The sequence below is a fragment of the Rhamphochromis longiceps genome, linkage group LG14, assembly GCF_057381845.1.
Source record: "Rhamphochromis longiceps isolate RC_006_pf linkage group LG14, R_longiceps_female_GT1.1, whole genome shotgun sequence".
Lineage (NCBI taxonomy): Eukaryota > Metazoa > Chordata > Actinopteri > Cichliformes > Cichlidae > Rhamphochromis > Rhamphochromis longiceps.
In genome coordinates this window covers 16,649,495-16,670,716 of record NC_140570.1, presented here as the reverse complement: position 1 = coordinate 16,670,716, position 21,222 = coordinate 16,649,495, and the positions used below count along the sequence as shown (strand labels likewise).

At 40.7% G+C, this 21,222-nt stretch overlaps 1 protein-coding gene across 2 annotated transcripts in view; it reads right to left on the bottom strand.

Annotated features, from left to right (window-relative positions):
- Window positions 1-21,222, bottom strand: part of dscamb (Down syndrome cell adhesion molecule b) — a 131,072-nt gene that overhangs the window by 63,903 nt on the left and 45,947 nt on the right. The gene's annotated exons all lie outside the window — the stretch shown is intronic.

Below are 21,222 nucleotides of genomic sequence, written 5' to 3'. Positions count from 1 at the left end.
TTGCTTATGGTAATTGCAGTTATTTTAAAACTAGGCTAACACTTTAATGACATTTCTAATTTTAATCAGTTATTTTCTGTGTAGTCCACATTGAACGTCTTCTCACCCCAGGGAAACCCATGTTTCCTCATCTGACTTCCCAATAAAATGCCTCTTCCCAAGAGCTTCCTAAGATAAAGAATATTGTTTTATCTAAAAACAGATTTCCAATGCCACATACTAGGAAATGTACATAGACCATGATTATTTAAAATTAACACTAAACCCACAAATGTAAAAGTTGTTTTAGCTCAATTTTTGGCTTCCTCCAACTCCAACAAGGTGCTTGATGGAGGAGAAAACAGCAGCGACTGTAAATTATAAAGCAAAATGGTGAACGACCCTTAAATACTTTGCAGAGTTGAGGGGATCTACCGACAACTGATATTCATCACGACTAACAATCATTTTGGCAACATTAAAAATCAACATCTGATAGTGAATTATTTTGTTTTCTTGATAACACACCTCTACATGTAGCTGCAGCTATACTTAATGGTTAAAGAAACTGAATGTTTCTCAGTTTTCTTTTAAGTCAGAGCTTTCTTTTAAGGATGCACAACCATCAGTCAAAAAATATTTCGAAGTGAACAGCTCCAGCAGTCTTTGTGCATACAACTGCCTCAGAATAACAATCCCCCACCCTTCCTCCACATCCCCCTGAATCCCCCATCTCCCTGTCTTTCTCCACCCTCTGCCCCCCCTCCTCCCTTACATCCTACGCAGAGATGCATGTTGAGTGATAGGCCTATGGATGAGTCTGGACAGTGCGTCTGAGGCCCTGGTTTTTAATAGGGTTCTGTTCCCAGTAATTATGCTGACACAATTTGATCAGCGCGGGGCTAAGTATCTTCATCTGAGGGAGATCGGGGGGAATTAACGCTGATGTAATAAGTACAATTTGTCACTATTAAGACAGAGGTGTTGACAGGCACTGGTGTTGTCAGGGCAACTGATGGTGCTCCCTTGCTACAGTATGTATTCTGCTGCATCCGGCGAGCAGAGCTGTCAGGCCTCCTCAGTAATCGATTTCTGGGGTTGCTTTGCACAGGCAAAAGCATGCAACTATGCCATATATACAGCGCGTATGCATATAATAAATAGACATAGTGCACCTGGATGTGATGGAGTGTTTCAATATGGCATTAACTCGATGAACAGATAAGTAGCACAAGCTAAAATATTTGCAAGAAAACCACAAGAAAAATATGCATTATGCTTATTAGCTGCAGTACATTAATGTCACGCAAGTCCAGCGATTAGATGGTGAAAACATACAAACCTGATCATAACAAAGACACAACTGAAAGACTCACTGTTCTTACATCGGGTCTGCTGGGTAGGAAGAGGAAGAAATGTACTAATGGCACAGGGTTCAACCCTGGCTACTTGCAGGGGAGAGAAGCAAAGCCAAGGTCATGACCCTCTAATCCATCTCACTGAGCTTTTTTTTTTTTTTTTTTAAAGGAGCACACATTAGCAATTTGTTCAAAATGTACTTACACAGAGAAAGCTAAAGTGCTTTAATGAGGTCTAAGCCTCTGCTGGTGACCAGTCATCTGAGTTCAGCGAGCTGTGAAACGCAAACAGCAGGCAATAGACAAACTGGAACTAGCATTGGAACTAATTCACAGTATTTGAGGTTTAGTCCCAGTGATAAAAATAAAAGCTGTAGTAGATCCATTGATGTCAGTTTCAAGATCTGCGATACATATCAACAGGTCCTCTAACAAGAATCTGTGGAAGACTGTAGAGGCTGCAGCAGCAGCACCCACATGCATGTATGGTATGTGGTTATGTTAGCTTACTATGACGCAATCCACACACAACTGCTCATTTTCTATATCAAAACACTTCACTGACATTACGAAATGTGATCGCAATTTCTACTTTGCTCATTTAGAGCACTCACTAAGGCGGTTAATGCCACATGAGCGGAGCTGCCGGGGCTGCGGTGCTGCACAGACTGCAGCTTATTGTACTATGATGACATTAATAGCTATTTCAGCATACCTGACATCCCAGTTCAGTTGGAGCTTCAGCTGTGAGTTGACTTCCCTCAAGAGCAGCTCAACTTTTAAAATAAAATGTGTGCTCAGAGACTTTCAGACTTTAGCGTGTACCCTGGAGAAACATTAGGGCAATATGACAAGTCACCTGATCCTACCGGCACAAATATTAAGTTGTGCCATTGGTTTAGCCTCTGTTACGTCTTCTGTACCATGAAGTGCCTGCAAGAACAGCATATAAATCTCTATATTCACTGTTTCACTAAGAAAAGACTTGCTATCAAAAAGTATTGACAACATTTGTCATAAATTAGGCGAAGACTGGAAAATATATCATTATCAATGGCTATCCTTTTAAGAGCTTTCTGAAAAGGTCAGCACATATGCAGTGTAAGGTCCATAATAGCTGTGATATAAACTGATGTTGCACTGTTTTGCGGTGTGCCATTTTAGCATGATGACCCACTCCATAGGTAAACCTTGTTAATAAAAACACATAAAGCTGCTAAACGCGATTTCATTCACACAAAAAAACCCATTTACATGAATACCTGGACAAACCATACAGAGCAGTAACACAATGAAGCAATATAAATAAAAATTTAGGCTAAGTCTGGCCTAAAGAACATGGCAAGTGGAAATAAACCCGCATAACTACGTCTCACCCTTTGACAGATATGGCCCTTAGCAAAATTATAATGCCGGAGCTTTGATATTAAGCAACAGGAGCAACCACAGAATACATTTCACAATTCAGCGCTGTTGTTCTTTATGAGAAATGGCTCAATGAAGCATGTAAAAGGGTCAGAAACATGCCCCGGATTACATTCTTGCCTCAGGCCCCAATTTACCTGAGCGAGCAGGTCGCAGTCATGTTCGGAAGAGGGAAGAGTGGCGTAGGAACGAGTACACGTGTGCCTGTTATATTACATGCAAGCACTAATAAAAGTCAGTGTGTGCAGATAAGGGATGCCAGTATAGACATTTTTTTAAAGTATCTGAAGAACAGAGAACAGCAGGTGTATTAGAGAGCCAAGAAAATGATGGTGCACGACACACAGGATTTCAATCCAGCTTCACGTCGTGTAGTCCGAGGTGTGTTATTGTAGTCTGACCAAAATTCAGACCCCTTTCACAGACGAGCACCTTCTGTGTGTTTCCAGCTGCAAAAATAAGCAATTTAATTTCAATGTATAAAGTGTATTTCTTCTATTTATACATACACTCACTTGCCACTTTATTAGGAACACCTTGCTAGTACCAAGCTAACTCCCATAATTCTCAATGGTACAGATTCAACAAGGTGCTGGAAACATTTCCCAGACATTTAGGTCCGTACTAAAGATGGCATCGCGCAGTTCCTGCAGATATGTCAGCTGCACATCCATGATGACAATCTCTCGTTCCATCACATCCCAGAGGTGCTCTATTGGGATCTGGTGACTGTGGAGGCTATTTGAGTAAAGTGAATCTTCAAGAAACAAGTTTGAGATTTTTTTTTTCTCAATATGTGTTAATACACCATTAGTTTTTATTAATCTCTGACTCTCTTCCACAGCGTGTCTTCATCTTCCCTCATCCCTCAGCCATTCACAGCACATGTGTTCCTCCCTGAGTCTGGCTCTACTGAGGGTTTCTTCCTCTTAAAAGGGAGTTTTCCTTTCCACTGTCACCAAAGCACATGCTCATGAGGGGGCCATGTAATTGCTGGCGTTTTTCTTTGTTTTCTCTGTGTTATTGAAGGGGCTTTACTTATAATATAATGTACCTTGAGGAAACTGTTGTTGTTATTTGGTGCTATAAAATATGACATGCAGGATGGATCCATGCTTTCATGTAGTTTATGCCAAAGTGTAGCCCTACCATCTCAGTGTAGCAGCAGGAATTTAGACTCATCAGACCAGGCAACATTTGTTTCAATCTTTTATTATCCAATTCTGGTGAACCTGTGTGAATTGTAGCCTCGGTTTCCTGTTCTTAGCTGATAGGAGGGGGAACTGATGGGATGTCCTGCTGCTGTAGCCCATCTGTTTCATGGTTTGATGTGCTATGTGTTCAGACATGCTCTTCTGCGTATCTTGGTTGTAACCAGTGCTTAATTGAGTTACTGTCTTTGATGCAGTCTGGCCATTTTCGTCTGATCTCAGACATTAACAAGGTATTTTTTCCCAGAGAACTGTTGCTAACTGGATATTTTCTCTTTTTCAGACTATTTTCTGTTAGCCCATGCAACATTCAAAGTCGCTTAACTCACCTTTCTTCCAATTCAGCTCAACTCAACTTTATTTATATAGCGCCGAATCACAACTACAGTTATGCTTTATATTGTAAGGTAGACCCTACACTAATAAATAGAGAGAGAAACCCAATAATCTAATGACCCCCTATGAGAAAGCACTTGGGAACAGTGGGAAGGGAAAACTTAACAGGAAGAGAAATCCAGCAGATTAAGGCTCAGGGATGGGTATTAATCTGCCGTGACCACTTGGGGTGAGGGGAGGAAGACAGGGCAGGACTTCCTAATTCTGATGCTCATTTTGAACTTCAGAGGGTCTTCTTGACCATGTCTTCATGCGTAAATGACTTGAGTTGCTGCCATGTGATTAGCTGAGTATATATGGTGTTTAAGAACAGTCGAGCAGGTGTGCCTGTTCTGTGGCCAGACAGTGTTATTAAATTACATTTATTAACTATATAAACACATATTATTTTTTCAAATCAAGAGAGCAGTGAAATTAATGGTTGCTCTTAACCGGCTCACTGTGATTCTTCTTGAGTAGAACCAAGCCATTGTTGATGTTATCAAAAACACCATCTGTCTGCTGTGAGAGAAAAAAAAGGCTCTCAGGAACGATAACCTCTTCGATCCTAACAGGTGCAAAAACAAAACTAAGAGGAGGGTCACATACTTGTCAGTCAGGCACTCTGCGCACACCCACACAGTCCTCAGACAAGTTGTAATCAGCCACAATAGATGAAGACACCTGTGTGGGTGGACCAAAGGTGTGCAGGGCCTTTGATATGAGCATCTAATGAAGCTGCCTGTTTCTAACCTCTATTTGATGTCTCTGCTGTTAACTGACTATAAAATACCAGGTGGTAAACTAAATCAAACTGTTAAACTTAAAGGCACACACAGCTTTTTAGTTATAACTGATGATCATATTTTTCTGTTCTGACTGCACCGTATGCTTTACACTGAAAGTCGTGGAGGCCTGCTATTTAGGGCCAGCTAAGGGTTTAAATCTGATGAGATCACCTGAGAAATGTTATTACGTAACTAAAAAACAAGCTTAATTTTCCCATTGTCTTTTCAAGGAAATTAGCACAGATACTGGAAAAGCTTTTGTTAAAGATCTATCTGTATTAACGCTGACTTTAAAGTTTGAAAAAGAACATTTTCCATTATATAAAAGGTAATAATTTTTTGGTTAGCTTTGTCATCCATCTGTCTAAGTGACAACTCTTACAATTACATAAAGAAGGCAAGGTTCAGTTTTAATATCACATCCACCTTTTTCACTCTCTCTTGTGTCTCATCTCTTCCTCATGCCCTCGGTCTCTTTATTCAAAAGTTTTCAGCTTTGAAATTTTAATGCAGTTTTTCTGTGAACTTCAGCAGAGACTTCACTCTGTCCATTTTGTTCACCAAACACACTGAAAGGCTGCGCTTCTGAGATAGCATAGGGCCTTTCTTTGTGCTTTGAGTAAAGTGCTTTGTATCTGGTAGACTCAGGCTTTTGCCAAAGAGATGCATGTCAAAATGAAGAAAAACAGAAACCTCTGAAGCCCTTTTCAGATGTGGCATAAGTAACACTGCGGACTTCATCAATCTGTCATTCAGACATGTTTTACTTTTGCATACATATATTATTCTTCATTGCTTTGTTCAGTGATTCCCACAACACTGATGGAGCGCACCAAATTACACACAGGATATTATTTACTTTGTGCAAAATATGTCATCAAGTGATGAGTCAGAGCTTTCCTACGGGCTCTGTTTTGATAGATTGACAATTAGAGAAAACACGTACTACACGAAGTATACTATACGATTATACTATTATGAAAGTTTAGCTCATGAACTGTCTGCGCATGAGAGGTCATCTGTCTGAATTGAAGTACACATTGTCATTTGTAGTTGCTCTCAGTGTAAAGAATGATAAATTGGAAGTACTTAATGAAGCTGCTGCTATTGTGCCAAATAGCAGCAGCAAATGCAAATGCACACAACTTTTATTCTGGGGAAGTTTAAGCAGGTATATAAAGGCTGAGGTATGTAATAAACTCAGAAGAAGTAGCTGGAAGCTACAGTGACAGACTTAGTTTTCATCATAGTAAAAACTATTTCAAAGTGAGTGAAAAAATGTGAGAGGAACTTTCTGGAGGTCTGTGAAATTAAGTTGGAGTAACCAGAGAGAGCCAACGCAGCCAGAAAGGCCCAGAAGTTGGATTCAAACCCAGGAACTTTTGGTGCATAGGAACAGACTGCTGACTTCGCAAATGCCTCTACTTTGCAATAATACCAATTACAGTTGATGGTGGAATATCAAAACAGTGGTGACCTCTTATAGCACAACTCCCAAATTCAGTCAGTTTTTTAGAACGACTTATTTTTTTCACTTCATGGGTGCTTAATTTTACACAGCAATGGAAATGTGATTGAAACACTTGAAATGAAAGATTATGTGTGCTTTTGTAGTGTATGTGTTGCAGGCATTAAATACAGTTCCCAGTTGACTTACATAGCTTCAGATTTATGCTATACAAAGAATCTGCAATCATGCTGCGGATAAAGACTGAAAGCCAGTGTTTGAGACCACTGTTCTGCTCCTCTGCAACCCCTATTCGCTTTGTGCTTCAATGGAAGGCCACCCGGCTGCCACACACTAACGAGGGTTAGCTCAGTCACAGTGAACACCTTAACCATTACTCAAACACCAAAAAACCCCTCTGATGTTTAGTCTCCACAGAAATATTTAAATAATCCACAATGTCCCGGACAAGCCCCCATTTATGTTACCCAAAGTTGCAACACAGATGTGAAGACTGACACCAGAGTTTTAAGAAGCATGGGATTTATTTAACATGTTTATTTAACAGTTGCAACCCAGTGAGCATTAGGGCAAGAAGTGATGTCTCCCAAAGTCCACCTGAGACATGCCTTTATCCAGACCTCACCTGGGGTAGACTCAAACACTCTCAATGCAAAGAGAATAGGGTTTGCTGTAGTTAGTAGGAATTGTCTACAAACTACAAAAATGTTCCCTTTGCATTATTATTATTATATACAAAATTTGCTGAAAATATCCCGTCTTTAGTGATCTGAGTAACTCATAGAAGACACACCAAGTCTTAGTCCTGTGTATGTCTATCAATTAACATATTATAATGTGAAATTGGGCTTTTTCTGTGTTAAACATAATACATAAATGTTACTAGGTCTAGCAAGACTAGCATTAGTTTCGAATGTTTTACAGCAAAGCAATTAAGGTGCCAAAATAAGGTTCAAATTCTGAGACTGTGTTGAGATGAGATTTCAGAGTGATGTGTGGATGTGTGTGCATCTGTCAAAGGACTGAACTCACACCAGAAACCTCCCCTGTTCTCTTTGCTGTTCTGGAACCCAGGGTCTCAAATAATGTACATACTCATATAAAAACAGGGATAATTACTGACTCATGTACAACTCCTCTTTTCCTCCATACCACTTCAAGGGATAATTAACCTCGGTTTGCCCTGCTGCTCTGAAATATCATTGATGTGGTCCTGCATCCCTCTGTGAAGGAGACTGACTCTGGTCACTAAAGATTCCTGTCAAGTCACGTTGTCATTCGAGGGTGACATAAAAGACATAAAAGTGACGTGTGACATTAACCAAAGGTCACATGTAGACTTCTTCCACAGTCAGAATGACTCAGAGCCTCAAAGGGATATGTGTTATCATCCAATCGTGTGGACACGGGTAAGCCAAACAGGAAGTGATACACTCTGAGCTGTGTGGCTCGCCTTCTCGATTGGACAGTGTTATGACATAATCGCCTCTGGCAGCTCAAATCTGGATTTTGGGTACCAGGACTCGTGTTGATGAAAAAAGTTGTTTTATTTGACAAGAGGCTTGTTAGCAGTCAGAAACGTGTCTTTATCTGATCTCATATGCGTCATCTGCATATGAGATCTGATAGGGTGTCTGTTAATTTAGTGCTTCTCATTTATGGCACACACAAATGTACGAGCACATTTGCTTGATATGCTGTGATGTACAATATTTAGGCATTGTCTTGGCAGGCATTTTCCATGTGTGTGTGGTTGTGTGTGTTTGTTTGCATGCTTAAGGCTCAGTCAGCAATTCCACATCGTGCTGTCCAGCTGACGTCAGGAGGGCAAGAGCTACTGAGCCAACCAGCCAGGCAACCCCCATGCACTGCCCTCTGAGAGCTTTCGACCTATGCACCCACATAGATCTCTCTTTCTGCTCACTGCCTTGTTTTCCTATATTCTGATATTAGCTGCTTTCCTCTGTCTCTTTCTCTTTGTCTCCTTCCATCTTATCTTTTCCTACTCTTTCATCACCTCTGCCTCGCTGCTCATTCCTACCTCCACTTCTTTGTTGCAAAAATCAGTTGTGTCTTATTTTCCTACATTATATGCACTTGTCATTCTCGGTGCGCCATCCTCTCGGTTCTCTTGTCATTCTCCCCCTACTTCTTCCTCTTTCACTCCATCTCTCCTCATCTGTCTACATCCCTTACTCCTCTCTCTCTCCCTCTCCAAGCACCCCTTCCTCTTTCCTTCCTCCCGTTTTGAAAGCAAACACTGCCTTTCCTTGTCCGCGGTCAAAGACTCCTCTGTCCTCTAACCACCGTTTTGGAGAGTCACTGCAGGCTTGCCACTCAGTATGCACAGTGGCCACGTGGCCCGACAATGGCTCATTTCAACCTCAATTTCCCCCGAAATGAATGGGAGCCCACCCCGGTGCACGCGGCATGCCTTTTAATTGGCCCAAGTTAGATTCAAACCATTAAACCACTGATGTCGACACATCTTCGCCGCGCCCATTTGCCCCCACCCCGTAGCCCCATTCACACACACACACATGCACGCACAAGCACACACACACTCTTTCCCTCTTAGGCTGCCAGAACATAAACGTCTTATCTCTCGGTCCCAACCAAGCACAGACGCCATGAATATTCAGCAGCTTCCATCTCCGTTTCAACACACAGACACACACACTAAAGCAGGGAAAAAACACACAAACACATATATACATACACATAGACAGGGTCTTTGTCCTGCACACAGTATTTCAAAATGGGCATTGTTTACGCTTTGCTGAGTTTAGCTCGTTTGTCTCTTTCCCCTCATTTGCTACAGTGTGAACACTGCATATCTGGGGGATATTGATTAGAAGCCAAAGGAGAACCACCAATGCAGATATTAGCCCTTTGTGTGGACACCAAATCAACATTTTTTACTTTAGAGTTTGTATAAGACTTACCTGCTTCCAGGGAAGGAAAGCATGGCAGGAAGATAGACAGACAGAGAGGGTAAGAGAGAGAAAGGTTTAGATCTGTGCTCTGCAGTATCAAAATGCAGCATGACCATATAGTTTCAAGCATTTTTATGCTATATATTGGCAAATCAGTTATATAATTTTCTGCTGAACAGGACAGTAATCATGTGATCAACACCTATCAGCACTAATTAAGCTAATTCCAAAGAATTCAACCCTTGGCAGGGAGATCACAAAACAATTTGTTCTTCAGCGCATCTGAAAACAAATAATGGAATCAGAATATGAACTGAAAGATTAACAATGACAAATTCATTTTAAAAAAAGGACACACAAAGGTCTGCCTGTGGTGGCTTTGCCAGAAACAAGCGCGCTCAAAGAATATTATCTCTTGCTATCGGTCAGTCATTAAATAAAGAGCAGATTAATCAGGGAGGGCCCCGTGGCATTGGGTACAAACCCTCATCTAATCAGAGGAAAGGCTGGGAACCAGGTGTGCTTCATCTCTCTGAAACACAGACTGAACTCAGCCGAGGAGCCCAGCCCCACTCCAACACCCCTTTGAAATATTTCACTCCAAATTCACAATAGCCCAATCCCCCCATGGATGTTGTCAAAGATGAAAGAGCTAGCGTGCACTGGTGCTCTGTCCGCACTGCTCTCGCTTTCTCTCTCTGCTCATTCTCTCTGGAATAGAGAGAGAAAAAAGAAAGTGAATACTCAAGTAGCTCCTGCACTCTTCAACCATTTTACACTACCTGCTTTGATCTCCTTACAGCATGCCGCTGTCATAGTAACAGATCAAAATCTCAGTGTCTTTGTATTAGAAGCTTTTCTCCCTCTTTTGCCTTAGCTTGACTCGCATGCATTTATTTACTTGTCTAAACCATCCCTCTTTTCTCTCTTTCTCCCTCTGTGTCTCTCTGCCTCTCTTACCCTCCAGTTGCTAGTAGGGTTTTCCTCCTCGTTTAGCTCGTTAGTGTGTGGCGGTAGCCGGCAGGATCAATTATGAGGGAATGTGAGCTTGCGTCTCGGTATCATTACCCAGCAAAAACTATATTAGTTCAGTCTGAGGGGAACACATGGGCAGTAGACAGCCTGATTATTATACCAGCCTGCCAGCCAGCCAGCTACTGTGTCTGTTCTTTGGCAGCCTCTGCTACTGATCTCCAGCCGTACTGGCCTTGCTCACTCCTCTGTTCTCTTCTGAGCTAGACAGGATACCATGCTCACTTTGATCACAATCAAAAATTACTTCAATTGACCACAAAAGCGCGACAGTAGTATTCAGAAATAGACTTAATGCGAACTGGCATTTCTGTCAGTGGAGCTGCTGATGTCTCGACACTGTATGCTCGGGTTGGGCCGATGGACAAAGTGATCGGTGACAGCTAATCAGTCAAGGCAATTTTTTTTTAGCTAATTTTCCTGCTGCTGCTTTAACGCTATTATGAGATGGATAATTAATTGAAGCGTCCTCGCAAAAGTTCATGCTTGGACTTTTGCATGCTTTCAAACAAATGTGTGTGCGCATGTGGTGGCCACACTGATCCATCAAAAACTGAAGGAGGATATTTCTCACTGTTGGTTGGAATTTTTAAATTAGAGCTTAACGTGACGATGCACTTGCAGAGACACTTGCTCATCTCACCTCCTTAACTTTCTCTTTCTTTTCGACAGTTATATATGCCACAGTGCGTGGGGACAACACGATGAAGAGTGAGATAAGTGATATAATTTGCAGACATAAAACCAGACTGGACAAGATAATAAAACCATAGGGTCTATATTTATTTGGTTTATTTAAAGCCAGCATATGTTATGAATTACAGAGCTAAAATTACTGTTTATGTGAATCTGTAAATGTCAAAAAAGGGATATATGCACATATTTGTTGCTGGGTCTGTGAAACTTATTCTCGTTAACGACAAAAACAAGACGAACATCTTTTACTTGATAGCAAGGCCCCAGCCGGTGTCTCAGAAAGCACTCTGAATCCTACCGCAATGACCCCAACAACGGCCTCCGCTTGCTGCCTTTTTTTGGGAAAACAGTTCACACAATACACATCACAGCGAAGCAATGCCCACCATAAAACCCCCCAAATGGTTCTAAGACAAGGCACTATGTGTGTGTATGTGTAAACATCTGTATGCATCTGCTGTTTTTAACAACATCCTGGTCATAAAGAGGGTAACCTCCCCCACACCCAATGTATGGTTCACCATGCATAACACAGTGAAGCCATACAAAGGGCAGGAAGCTTACCAAACATCAAACAGAATCTTCACAAGGGATGTGTAAAAATCCTCCCCCAGCACAGAGTGGCTGGAGAGGTGGTCAGGGACAAAGGAATGTCTTGATCCTATAGATTGAACTAAGACCTTACAAATTTAAGAAGCATAATGACAAACATTCAACAATTAGACTTAACATTTATGTTCAGCAGTCAGTAAGCTACAGTATATATTCAGTATACACATTTAATATAAATCCAAAAAAAGAGTCATTCAAAAGCATTTTAAAGCCTTTCGTCTCTGTTATATGAAGTGAATTAACTGTATTTTTTTGTCGAAGAAGGAACCATCCATCAGGTAAATCACATGATGCAATCAAATTTCCTGTGGACCGTTAAGTGACCTTGTTTTTCTCAGCTGCTGCATTCAAGAAGTCAGGAATGACCTTTCAGACTCAAATGCACATGGAGTATGTCATATCACCAAATTCACGCTGAACTGGGGAAAATGGGGTTAAATGCTGGGCCATTCAAACTGTATTAAAAATAAAATCCATATTTTGTCAGAGCATTTAAAGGTCACGTGTATGTGTCTGTAATCTCAGTGCAAGAAGCTGTTTAAATAAGGATTTTTAAAGGTTAATTGTTCCTATAATGATGGTTTAATGTGTTGGTGTATTATCAGAGATATGTGTAAATAAACTGTACCTCTTTAGGTTACACCTTAATAACAGAGGTACTCACGTTAACACAGAATTTAGCTGTATGGTTTAAATAAGTAAAAAATTGACTGTTTCCTGTAGTAAAGCGTAACTTCACTGAAACACATTTTCGAAACCTTTCAAATGAAGACGGTGAAACACATTCGGGATTGATTTAATGAGTTTGATCCCTCCCCTGTCTGCTGTTTATCTCTGATGATCTCTCTCACGTCGCTCTCTTCCTCCATCTCAGTAACTTAAATCTGTTTTCTTTTGCTTTGTACTGCTTTCTTCGTCTTTGCCCGCCCAAATCCCCTTTGTTCCAGGCCCCATCACTCTGCTTCTCTGTCCCCATTTCAGTCTCCATTTCTATTTATTTCTCTCACTCTTTTCGTCACCCTCTCGCCTCTCCCTCAGAGAGCAGACTTTAGGGAGTAATCCAGCCTCCCAGACAGCTGCACATCACCAGCTGTCTGAGAAAGCTGCACCCGCGCTCTCTCTCTCTCTCTCTCTCCTCTTCCTCTGTCTGCTTCTCTTCCTCCTTCCTTGCCTGCCCCCCCTCTGCCTCTCCTGGCTCATCTGAGTGTACAGATTGGGCACGGCCAGATGCAGCCCGTCACCGATGTCAGATTGTGACACAAATTACCTCTATTTGATCGGTAATGGAAGCCATTTAGTGTCAACGAATGCTTCAGTACTACACATGAAGAGGAGGATTTTACTTCAGTCTATCATCTCGTAGAGAGAAAATATGTGATTTAATATACATTATATGGCATTCAGAATATTTTTTAATGCATAAATGGAATTGGTAATGTATGGAGGACAGCAGGTCCAAGAGAGTGTATCATCAGGTTGTAACAACATGAGCTAAAGCTTTATTTTACAGGTATATGACAGGATTGTAGGCAAACACTAACCACAATTGTATTAGTTAGCAACTACATAAAAACCTCATCACAAGTAACACATTCATAATTTATCATCTTGGCTGCAGACTAAACTGTACATTTTGTGTTTTATGTTTATGTTTTATGTACAGGTCCACACCTTTCATTCAACTCAAATTTAAATATGTGGGAAGAACATATAACAGGACTACTAAACTGTATTACATTATCAGATCATTATATTTACATTACAGCTATTATTCAAAACTTTTCCTGTCTCAAAATGGGCCTTCGGATGGTGGCTACACACTACACTGAACGTGATTGGCCTGATGGCAATCGACGATGCATTTCTATTGTTATTTCAACTCATTTCATAAATTTAAAAAAGTGTATTACATGACTGACTATGTGAACTCCCACCGCCAAAAAGGAAAACAAAAAAAGTTCAAAGAAATATGTTTGGTGATTTTCCATTAGGTTTTCAAGATTCAGGATCATGTTACTGTATTTATGGATTTGGAGACTGCACAATGAAATAAGAGCTGTAGCACTTTGTGCCACCAAAGGATGAATCTGGTAAAAAGGAAAGACGGTGCTCCAAAATCTGGTGGTAGAGCAGTGAGCCGCTTCCCAGATAGCAGCAATCTGTGGGACTGGGGTTTAATAACCACTTGATCACTGATTTTTACTTTCCACAATAATTAGTTAACACAACAAAACACACCTTTCAGCTTTTCATGAATTTGGAACCTGGGTTTGCTTGGATCCATTTAAATATGCCTGTCTCTAAAGGGTCAACTTCTGTTGTTTAAATGAACTATAAATGAGACAGACATGACAGTCAACACAAAAAGGTTCAGACATTTTTCATAGTGCATGTATGAGGTGTATTTTTTTATTTCTAAAAAGTAATTTATTTGACATAATTAACTGGACTACATACTGAACTTAGAGGACAGAAACAAAGGATCGATCCGATACCAATGCAGGCTTTGGTAATACATAGGACCGTTTTCACAACATTAACATGCACAGTGAGTGTTTTTCAGTCAAAGTGTGTTTTCATTGTTTTAATCAATAATGAAGTCACACTGCAGGAATGATATTCAGTCATGTTCATGTTTACTCTTCCAACCACCATGCTGCACTTCCTGGTTTGGGCCAACTGAGAAATTTTATAGCAAAGTAAAGGCTGACTGGTTTCTGCTGTTGGCTGATTTGCTTTATGCCGCAGTTTTGCTTTTTTCTTCTTCTTCTTTTTTTCTTTGTTTGTTTGTTTGGTCAGTTTACCTTTTGTGAAGAGTTAAATCAATGTGCAACACCTCGAGTTATGTGTTTAGAAATGCATACAGCAGGCCTTTTAAATAACATAGAAATACAGTCACTGTTATTTCTGTTTTGATTTGAATATTCCCATCACTGTCTTTACTGAGATTTGGGTAAAATGAGGTTAATCAGCTTTCTCGGTGTCTCTGGTGCAAAAACTGCTGACCCCCTAAAGTGTTTTGTACTGGCTTCGGTCGTTGCTGTGCTTTTTGGAAGTCGAATTTCCCAGAGGAACCCACCCGAGGGATTAATAAAGTTCTATCTTATCTTATCTTATCTTATCTTATCTTAATGCTTCATTTAATGTTTGGGATCATCTGGGTTATGAGTGAACAATGGACAGTTGTTTCATGGGAAGGGATTACAGGGGACCACATGTCCACCAAAACAATAACCTGAACAAATGATCATGAAAATCTCTCCAATAGTGCACAGCATGTGTTGCAGATTAAAGCCCTTTACATGGCATACTTTAGTTCCATGTAAACAGGATGAGCAAAATGTAATCTGGAATAATTACCTTGGTGTCTTCTATAGTTTTTTCTTTCAGATTTCTTAACTTTCACATATATATAATAATTTCAATAATTTAACACATAGTCAGATAAGTCACAGGGCTATAATATAAAAGAAAATGTACACAGAAGACCTTTCAGTTCACATTATCCTTGCATAACTGTCCGGCAGGCCTGTGCACCGTGTCTGTCAATATCACATAGTTTATGCATTTCCCACATGAGTGCAGAGTGGACAGAGGAATGGGAAGGGGGCTGATGAAGTAAGAGTTGTGGCTCACAAGCAAGACAGAAATCTTGGTGCACAGTAAAGACTCCAAATCACACTACAAAAATCTTGGCTTGAATTTCAGTGATGGAGTCGACACAGTGGATGGGAATGATTAGAGAAATCCAGTTCTATGCAAGCTCACAGCTTTTTTTTTTATTGTATTTAAGAAACATTGCATTACTTAAAGATTGGTTTCTAAAGTAGCTGAAAGCACAGTTGCACTGTGTTTCTATTGCCACAACTTCCAGCCTAAGGACAAAAGTTCAGCGCAGCAGAAAAACATTTCAGCTACATTATAAAACAAAATCAAATTTGTGATCAGCAGCATCACAGAAGGTTCAGTTTATTTGCTTTTCTTTCATATTAAGGAATAAAACTGCCTCAGACGCACAGGCCTACAGACTGGCCAGCAGCTCCCAGTAACCACTACGGAAAAATTTTACATTTTAATGGGGGCTGTGCGAGAAAATAAGATGAAATAAAAAAGAAAACACAGTTACAGTCAATTATTCCTACAATTAATTTGTACTGAAATCAAATCAGATTAATATTTTTCTATTGCAAACAATAAATCAGAATTACATTTAAGTTTTATTTTGGGATTTAACACAAACCTAACAATAATCTATAAGAATTATCACTCAGCTCTGGATGTCTGTTTAGATTCATGGAATATTTTGACCTTTTTTTGCCATTTTCTGCAGAAATCTTGTTCGGTGCAAGCGTGCTGCCACACGTACACAACAACAAAGTTAGCAACTTTTGAAGCATTAAGCAGGTGAAGTGCAGCATTGAGCAGCACTAGATTACTGCTTTAAGAATCCCTTTAAGGAATGCATTGATTAAAGTGTCAATATGACCATGCAGTTTAAGAGGAAGTGCAGCACACAAGTACATTAGTAGGAAATGTATAACCACAGGCTGAAGCTTGATTCGGCTGTGTTTTGATAGCACAGTGTTAATTTGTATTGATGACATTATACTATCCTGAAACATTTACTTACAGTATCTTGAGAGATATTACAAGATAGAAAAGGATACATGGTTAGTTTACTTGCCAGTGATGCTGAAAAGTTGCTGAAGTTGATCATCTCTGTACAGGCTGTCAGTGCTGATTAGTCAAATATGATGTAACTCTGATGTTTTCTCCCAAATCTAAGCTGGTTCATTCTCATATTGTCCCCCTCTCTCATTCTCGGTCTCTCTCACACACACACACACAGCGGGGATTAGTCACTTCTCAGTGGAAACTTAAACAGACAGTCAACCACTTAACCTGCCTAATAGGAGTGATTTCCAGTGTAAGATTTCATTTAGCAACTGATGACAAGCTTTGCATTACTCCTCCCAACAGAAATAAGGAAGATAGAGACATTGTTGCCACAGAAACCTGGAACGAGACACTCCAGCATTTGCATAGAGCTTAATTTGATCTACTTGAGATTGCAACCTCCTTCCACTTGATGTAATTAAACCAAGAGATGTGACTAATTAAGTTGACGGTGAGAAACGAGAACACGGCAAAGGCGGCTGATGTACCGGCAGACGATAGTAAATATTGACAAGGGACGTTGATTGGGAGCGAACAGTATTACTGGGTGAGGACTGTAGCAATGTCAGGATAGTCATCATACACACAGATAATGTGAATGTCGTGTTGTGCACCGTCCACGTTTGTGTAAATGCCGCGTGCGTGAGCAAATTATTACTAAAAACAGAATGCGATGATTTGCAAATCTCATAAACCCATAAAAACTCATTTTGAATTTGATGACAGCAGCAGGTCTCAAAAAAAGTTGGGACTGAGCAGCGAAAGGCTGGAAAAGTAAATGGTACTAAAAGAAACAGCTGGAGATGCATAATGCAACTAATTAGGTTAAAAGACTACAGATCTGTAACATGATGGGTATAAAGAACATCTTAGAGAGGCAGAGCTTCACAGAGGTAAAGATGAGCAGAGGTTCACCACAGAGTAAAAACTTTAAATATCTCATCAGCTGCAGTGCATCATATCATCAAAAGATTCAGATAATCTGGAGAAATCTCTGTGTGCAAAGGACAAGGATGAAAATCAATACCAGATGCTGATGATTATGTGATGGAAATCATTGCATGGTTTCAGGAACGCTTCCAGAATTCGCTGTCTGAACACAGTTCAAAATGAAATCCATAAATACAGGTTAAAGTTCTGAAATTGGCAGCTTGAACATGTGGAAAGGCACCATCGCTGTAGAAAGGTAAATACAGGTTTTATATACAGGTATTAGAGCAACATGTGCTCCGATCCAAATTACAATTTTCAGGGAAGGCCTTGCATATTTACAAAAGCATGACTTCATAGGAGAAGAGTTCGGATGCTGAATTGGCTTGCCTGCGGTCCAGACCTTTCACCATTTAAAATCCTGTATCAGACAAGAGTGAGACAACATTCCTCTCCCCAAAATCTAACAGCTGGTCTCCTCAGTTCCCAGATGTTTATGGACTGCCTCTAAAAGAAGAGGGAATCACATATCACATCACATATTCAACAATCATTGGATATGTGAGACTGGCAGTGAAGCTGAGGAAATCTATGCAAATCTTTGGAGCAAGTATAGGCAAATTTGCAGTGCTGATCAACAGCATTTTGTAAGTCCTGACATATGAAGCCACAGTAAAGACTGGAAATCACACTACACTATGATTGTGTGTTATCTAACATTCACCTCATAAAACCCAAATCTGCTATTATGTAAACGGCTCCAACAAAGAACGAGGGCTCACAACGAGGCCGAATCTGCTAAATCACACTAGGACATGCATGTAGCTCGAAGATGCTGTTATGACTGACTGAAAGGCTCCTGGCTGGGCAGTTTGTTAGTTTAGGGTTGCAGTTATCTCCCCCTAACAAGTGCAGCACAGAAATAAGATGGGAACAGCTCCATACCATGGTTAAATGTGACACATTCTGATTGATGTCACTGATTGAACCTGCTAGAGCAGGGACGTCATATTCATTTTACACCACAGGCCACATATAGGCCATTTTGATTTAAAGTGGGCCAGACCAGTGAAATTCTCCTTTCTGTCAGTTTAAAGAAGTTTAACTAGACATTTAGTCCCTGAGAGATTTTAATAAAGGATAATAAGTGCAATTTCAATAACACATCTCTGTAGTAAATAAAATAAATCTATCAACACGACTCTCTGGGCTTAAATTGTATGAAATAAATGTGTAAAGTTACAGAAAATGTTCTGCTAGCACATTGGCCAGACTGTCCTGTAATTATAAGACAGAATGTTTTTGTTAATTTCTCTGAAAATCTCCTTTTATTTAGAAAAAAAAAAACACAGGACAGGACTTTTATATCATTTAATGGTATCTCTTGGTTAATAACTATGGTGTAGTATGAAGGGTCACGGTGAAGGTCTTTATCAAGCTATAAAACTTGAAATGTTTTATAATGTGAGAATTCTGTTCACATTTTCTAAAGCCATCCAGTGGGCTGGATTGGTGTCTTTGCCGGCCCATTCAGGCCCTCTGGCCTTATGTTTGACACACCCCGCGTTAGAGGATCCTCAAACGTCACACATGCACACGTGTAATCAAAGCGCATGTATATCTCATTGACAAGAATAAGCATGCGTTGTACTTTTGCATGCCTTACATTTGGTCTCATATGAGCACACTGTATGCCTTTAAATGAGAGCCTCTGAACCTGTTGCACACACTCATATGCCCGTACGAGCGGCCTGCTTATTACTGTAACATTTGGCAGATGTGTTTTCCCAGATGAAATTCTTGGGCCAATCTGTGCAGAGCCCAGAGGCCTCGTTCACTTCATTTAGAGCTTTTATGATGCTGCAGCAGATGGAGAGACTTTAAAAGTACATAAAAGAACAGATGTTAATATGAGCGTTGCTGGTCTGCTCCACCACGTTCTCCCTTTCTGGCTGTATCTATTTGTTTATCAACCTTCATGTGACGTTGATCGCATTTGTGTACAGCGATGTTTTCCGGAGATTCAAAAAAAAAAAAAAAAACCCTCACACATTTATTTTAATACTGCCTCTTTCAAATGAATTCAAGTGCATTATACACATGTACATTAGATATAATCGCTGAATGTGATTCATTGAGCTTCAATGGAGCCACTCAGCAAAGCAGAGCAGGCAGCACCCACGCACACTTGTACCTTTAATTGAATTTTAATCTGTGTTTGCGGTCACAAATCATGCAGCGCGGGGTAATTATCTATTAACGATAATGTTATTGGATTTACATGGAAATGCCAAGCCAGCAAACTGAACTTGTGGTGTGGTCATGAGCAGACAGTGTAATCAGCAGATGCTGCTGGCTGGGCAGTGGCTTTTGTTTCTGGAACGGTAGCTGACAGAGAGGGTTTCTCGTGTGCAGCGAGCAGATACAAGACAATGGCAACCCTGCCTCCATGCTGCCCATCTTCCTGTGATACATGTCTGTTTTTCTCTGTGTCTGCATCTCTCTGCCACCCACTTGCTGCTCTCTCCCTCTCCGTGTCCTCCAGTGGTCTCATTAGGGCGGGACTGTGAAGGGAAGGTGAGATGGTTACTGTGACAACAGCAGAGAATGACGGACAGAGTGGCAGAGAGCACCGCGCGTGTGTGCAGACGTGTATGTGTGTGTTTACAAGAAGCCTTTCAACAGTATCCATTACCATTTTAATACGTGCATTGTGCAGCATATGCCTTGCAAGCTGGTCTAGCTCAGTGGTGAAAGTTATTTATTTGGCCTAAGAGAAAAAGAAAGAAGAAAAGAGAAGGGTGCGGTATTGCCACCAAAAGTAAACAACAAAACACCATTGCATAATTGAGTAGGCCATCCATTAAAATCCTTATCTATTTCAGGGGAATTAGAATCTGCTCACTGCTCCACAGTGCCAGGAAATGATGGGCAGCACTGAGGGGCAGAGCTAAGATTAGACTGGAGTGATTGACAGGTTGATAGAGCCAACTGGAAGCCTGCCATTCCACCTTTAAGATAGTCTCCTTACAGTAATGAAGCAGAGTGAGCCAGCTCAACATGAGGGCATAAGCAGCCAAGGAGATAATGAGGAAGTTGAGGACATTTTGTGCAATCCTTCAATCTTATGTCTGTCTCACTTGGTCTAGGTCGCAGGAATTGCAATAAACAAGAGGAATGTCATTGGAGCCTCGAGACTGTGATGTCGACCTCTGACCTCAGCCTCGAGTCTCTTCGCTTGTGTGGAAAAATGAACATGCGACACACAGAAAGAAAAAAACCCAATAAAACCAAAGAAAGATGGTCTTCGCCATCTTCAGAAGTTGAAGAGACAGAGAAAACAACACAGTGGGGGGTGCGAAGTGTATCCATGTCTGCTGCCTCCTGTGGTGTGGGTGACCTTTCCGAGACCACATAGCTCTGCAAGACTCTGATAAGACCAGCTGGGAGGTGACAAAATGCCCTTGTGGTAGAAACAATACCCACGAACACCGGGGTAAAACACACACAGGGGCAACCAGCTGTCCCAGAAGTATAGTTTGACTGAGGTCACCGGTTCTCTTTCCTTTTCTGCAGAGTCTGTTTAAGGTCAAACATGGCAGCGGAGATAGAGCTGCCACTGGATACTTTATGTCTTAAAACAATGCTAAGATGCTATGCAGACAGGTACTGACTCCTTTCCTCTCATAATGATGCATTACTAATTGCTGAAACCTGGGTTTAAGGTCTCCACAA